The following is a 6,000-nucleotide window of genomic DNA, read 5'->3' as shown; positions in this document are numbered from 1 at the left end:
GAGAAGATCCAGATACCCACTGGTCTTTTCGACAAATGGTGCTGAGATACTGGCATATTCACATGCAAAATAATATATCAGACTGCCAGCTCACATCATACACAAAAATTAACTCAAAGTACATCATGGGCCTAGACAGAAGAGCAAAAAGTATCAACTATTTAGAAGACAATAAAAGGAGAAGATCTTGGTGCCCTGTGGATAGGCCAGAGCTTCTAATTCTCTGCACTACTGGCCTTATGGGTCAGATAATTCTTTGCTGTGAAAGTGCCCTGTCCATTGTAGGATGTTTAGCAGTTTCCTTGGCCTCGACTCACTAGACTCCAGTAGCAACCCTTTCCCTGCTGTAAAAGCTGAATATGTCTCCAGACATTGCTAAATGTCTCCTGGGGGGAAAATTGCCTCCCCCCACCCATTGAGAACCATTGCATAGGAAAAAAATTATTATTAGATATGACACTAAAAGCACAAATAACAAAAGCAAAAAATAATAAATTAGATTTCATCCTTAAAAAGTTTTGCTCTTCCAAAGACTCCATTAAATAAAAAGACAACCCATACAACAGAAAATACCTGTTTGTAAATTATATATCTGATAAAGGACTTATATCCAGAATACACAAAGAACTCTTGTAATTCTAACCAAGAAGATAACAACCCAATCAAAATATGGGTGAAATAGTTGCACAGATATCTCACCAAGGAATATGTATATAAATAGTTACTGAGCACATAAAAATATGTTCGATATCCTTGGTCATTTTAATGTGTGTATATCAAATTAAACCCACGATGAGATACCACTGTAACAGCTATAATAAATGAAAAAATAATGTTGACAGGATGTGGCTCAACTGAAACCCACATACATTGTTGGGGAGAACGTAAAATGGTACACTTTGGAAAATGATTTGGCAATGTCATAAGACAAAGCAATTTCACTCATTATCCAGTCAATAAAAATAAAAGCACATATCTATGCAAAGTCTTGTACGTGAATGCTGTGTTAGCATCATTAATAACAGCAAGAAAAGAAAACAATCCCAATGTCCATTAACTGATGCATGGAAAAACAAAATATAGTATATCCATATAAGAAACGGATTCAGCATTAAAAAAGAATAAAATACGGCCAGGCGTGGTGGCTCATGCCTACAATTCTAGCACTTGGGGAGGCCGAGGCAGGTGAATTGCCTGAGCTGATGAGTTCAGACCCGCCTGAGCAAGAGCGAGACCCTGCCTCTAAAAATAGCCGGGTATTATGGTGAGCACCTGTAGTCCCAGCTACTCAGGGCTACTCAGTTCCAGCAAGAGAATTGCTTAAGCCCAAGAATTTGAGGTTGCTGTGGGCTATGATGCCACAGCATTCGACCAAGGGCAACATAGTGAGACTCCGTCTCAAAAAAAATGAAAAGAAAAAAAAAGAATAAACTGCTGATACATACTACAACATGGATGAACCTTAAAATCACCAATGGTTTTGTTTTAGGAGCAGCCAAGTAGGCAAAATATGTATGAGACTACATATTTTATGGCTCCATTATAGAAAATGTCAAGGTTAATGGTTGCACATGGGTGGGGGTGAATACTGGGAAATGTAAACAAGTGAGAAGAGCCTAGAAAATTCTGAGAGAAATAAAGAGTCTACAGTCCTATTAGGTATTCAAAAAAGTTGAGAATTATAATAATGAAAGCGTTATGCGATTGGTCCAAGAATCTATGGACAATTCAATGGAACAGAGTAGAAAGTTCAAAAAAAGGAAACAAAGACAGCAATTTGCAAAAAAAAATAGATTGCACCCCTACCTCACACTTTACATAAAAATGAATTAAAATGGATCAATGTCTTAATTCTATTTTAAAAATTATAAAATAACAGTCATGCACCATATAATGATACTTTGGTCAACAACAGACCACACATAGGAATAGTAGTCCTGTAATTACAATGGAGCTGAAAGATTCCTATCACCTCATGACATTATAGACATCATGGTCTGTATGAGCAACAACACGCTACTCACTTGTTTGTGGTGTTGCTTGTGTAAAAATACCTACGGCATTGCCAGTTGCATAAAAGTGTAGTATAAACAATAACGTGCAATATATAATACTTGGTAATGATAATAAACAATTAACCTTACTGGTTTATCTATTTACTACACTATACATTCTAGTGTTATTCTACAGTACACTTCTTCTATCTATTAAGAAAGCGAACTGCAAACCAGCCTCAGGCCAGTCCTTTGGGCGATATTCCAGAAGGCAGCATTGTTATCCTAGGGGATGACAGCTCCTTGTGTGTTATCCACCCTGAAGACCTTCCAGTGGGACAAGATGGGAAGATGCAAGACAGTGATATTGATGCCTTTGGCCCTGAAGAGGCCTAGGCTAATGGGTGTGTTTGTGTCTTAACTTTCAACAAAGAAAGTTTTATTCATTAAAATAAAAGAAAAAAGCTTACAGAAGAAGGATATAAAGACAAAATATTTTTGTATGGCTATACAATGTGTTTGTGTTTTAAGCTAAGGGTTATTACGAAAAAGCCAAATGTTAAAATAGTTTTTAAAGTTTATAAAGTAAATATGGTACATTTATTACTGAAGAAAGAAAAAAATGTTTACAATACATTTAGTGTAACTGAAAAGTGTACGGTGTTTATAAAGTCTACACATAGTGTAATGTCCCAGACCTTCACATGGTGTAATGACCTCCAGGCATCCTCAAACTACGGCCTGCGGGCCACATGCAGCCTGCTGAGGACATTTATCCGGCCCTGCGGGTGTTTTTGCCACCACTGCCTGTCCTGCTTAGCAGCTGACTCGTCCCGGGGCCCGTAGTCCAGCCCTGCAATGGTCTGAGGGACAGTGAACTGGCCCCTTGTTTAAAAAGTTTGAGGACCCCTGTAAGATCTTCACATTCACTCATTCCGTGCTCACCGATCTACCCAGAATAACTTCCAGACAAGTAAGTAGCACCATGTTTTGTCCCTTATACTGCATTTTTACTGTACCTTGTCTATGTTTAGACACGATTGTGTGACGATTGCCAAAGTAACGTGTCATACAAGTTTGTATGGCACAAAACCCGACAAAAAAGAACATTTGAGATTTGACTAAATTCTATAGCCAAACCAAACTAGAACAAACAAAAAACCCAACAAAAGACTGATGGCAAAGGAAAGTTTGTATTTAATATCACAAATGCTGATTCCTTATAATATATAAAATTCTTACAGATGAATAAAAAAAAGACCCACAACATGATAGAAAAATAGGCAGAGGTTTTGAACAAACGATGCATCCGCAAAAGAGGAAATTCAAAGAGCTCTTTAAGCCTGTACAAAGGTATACACCCTCATTCTTCATAAGACAAATACAGAGTAAGGCAACCATTGGGAAAAATCAAAAGTTTAGCACTCACTGTTGGTTAAAGTGTGGTAAAACATGCCCTTTATGTTATTTTAATAGGCCTGGAAATATATATCAAATTACGCACATATACATTTTCAGTGATTTTGAAATTCCTTTCCTAGGTATTTTGCACATACGGATACATTTAAACTTGTGCAAAATTATGTATATTCAAGGATATTTGGTACAGAGTTGCTTATAGTAGCAAAATATTGGCAAGTGAAATGTCCATACACTAGGGAGTGGTTAACTTGCAAAATCTTTATACCATAAAGCAGGGGTCCTCAAACTTTTTAAACAGGGGGCCAGTTCACTGTCCTTCAGATCGTTGGAGGGCCGGACTGCAGGCCCCGGGATGAGTCAGCTGCTAAGCAGGACATGCAGCGGCGGCAAAAACACCTGGAGGGCCAGATAAATGTCCTCAGCAGGTGCATGTGGCCCACAGGCCGTAGTTTGAGGACGCCTGCCATAAAGTAATATGAAGCCACTAAAAAGAATGTGGCAGCTCGGCACGTTGCAGAAACGGATGTATATTTATAATCATCTGTGGTTTTTAAAACAAGATATACACAAGTATTTGCTTGTGTATGCATATGTATTTCTGGAAGGATAAACAAGAAATTGGTCTGAGTGGTTTTTCCTCCAGAGAGAGCAATTGGGTATAGCATACAAATGGGGAAAAAATCCTTAATTTTCACTGTGCGTCTTTCTGTACGTCTGGATTTTGAACTATCCACACGTAGAGGCATTATTCCTTATTTAAAAATAAATATGAATTTATTTAAAGGAGTTGGGCTCACAGGCATCCCAGTGATGCCAGGTTCAATCGCCTGCATCAGTATGAGAGTATTTGTACACATTAATCTCTCTCCAAAATGGGTCCTTTTTAGGTAGTCTTTTGGTGTATATGTCAACCAAAATATACTAAATATACTAATATATATAAAAATATACTAATATACTAATATACTAATCTTAAAAATATACTAATGTTCAATGCAAGTCTTGAATTCGAATGTGCTGCTGCTTATTTCATCCACTTTTTCCCTTTAATAAAATACATGACTAATAAATAAATAAATAAATAGATAAATTCTTTAGAGTGAACAAAACTGTGTGTGTGTATGTGTGTGTGTGTGTGTAGGGGGGCTGCAAGCCTATTGTCTCACTTTAGATAATGTGTTCCAATTCAAACGAACCTAAACCCAGAACGTGTCATATATGTTATATAGGATGGCTTTGATTTCCCAGATGGCACAGAACAAAAGGCTTTTTTCACACAATGAACATAAGAAAGCTATGCTTATTTTTACATATTCTTTCATGAAGCTAACTTTTTTGTTTTACAGAATATAGCCCCCCTCTGCTAATTGTTCTGTACCCAAATAGTCTGTACCAAAATATTGGAAATCCTGTAAGGAGACAGAGATTGTCAAGGACCCTTAGGATAGATCCAGTATTGGAATTTCATGTTCTGTCCCTTCGTACAGCAGTGAATGTGCACATAAATTATCTGGGTATTTTGTTAAAATAAAGATTGAGTCAGTAGGTCTAGAGCGGTGGTTCTCAACCTTCCTAATGCCTCCTAAGGCTGCGACCCTTTAATACAGTTCCTCACATTGTGGTGACCCCCAACCATAAAATTATTTTCATTGCTACTTCATAACTGTAATTTTGTTACTGTTATGAATCGTAATGTAAATATCTGATATGCAGGATGTATTTTCATTGTTACAAAAGGGTGGCGACCCACAGGTTGAGAACCGCTGGTCTAGAGGGAAGCCTGAGATTCTGCATTTCCAACAAGCTTCCTGGTCATGCCAGTGCTATACTTTGAATAATAAGCATAGTCTTGCTAGGGACGAAAGTCAAAGATCATACTGTGCCACACGGCTTCTTGTGACCTGACCTAGATGCCCTATAATCCTGTGTCTTTCCAGTCATTCAGATGAACCGAGTTATGCAGTGGCAAGGGTCGCTAATACCACTTATTATGCAGAGAAACCTTCTTTCCCCACATCTTCTGATTTCTATGGCTATCAATTTTTAAAAGTAATCCCAGCTTCTTGTGCCACTCCTTACTACTTAACTGATAACAGCTTGTTCTACTTTTTCAGAGTGAAAAGAAGAGAGAGGGAGAGAGTTGGTTGCAGGAATGATCTCTCTTTTGAATTCCCCCAGTTTAGCACAAAGTAGCAAGCAACTTGGGTGAATATGAGTGCTCTCCAGACTCAAATTTTCCCTCCAGTGAGCAGTCCGTAGGCTCCGTGGGCACCTTCGGTGGTGGAGTGAGGGCTTACAAGGCACACTTACCTTTACCAGTAACAACAGTGATAGGCTGATTTTCCATCTGCTACTTCTCAACTGATTCGGAACTTAGGGTGTGGGAAAGCAGGGAGTATTACTTACTGAATCCTTTCAAATCCCCAATACTACCTAGATAACTAGCTAAGAGAGTAGTAACAGGTTTGAAAAGGTCATAAGGCCAGATTCTGCCCCGCTTCCCAGTACATCCCAGGGACCCTTTGTAGCAGCTTCATCTCATTCTGTGGGCAACGCTGTCCTATTCAAAATTCAACCCAAGGCC

At 38.4% G+C, this 6,000-nt stretch overlaps 1 protein-coding gene across 1 annotated transcript in view; it reads right to left on the bottom strand.

Annotated features, from left to right (window-relative positions):
- AKAP3 (A-kinase anchoring protein 3) overlaps positions 1-6,000 on the bottom strand; it is a 28,529-nt gene that overhangs the window by 3,080 nt on the left and 19,449 nt on the right. The gene's annotated exons all lie outside the window — the stretch shown is intronic.

The sequence above is a fragment of the Otolemur garnettii genome, unplaced genomic scaffold (assembly GCF_000181295.1).
Source record: "Otolemur garnettii isolate 467f Iridium unplaced genomic scaffold, OtoGar3 scaffold00104, whole genome shotgun sequence".
Lineage (NCBI taxonomy): Eukaryota > Metazoa > Chordata > Mammalia > Primates > Galagidae > Otolemur > Otolemur garnettii.
This window is presented reverse-complemented; position numbering and strand designations above follow the sequence as displayed.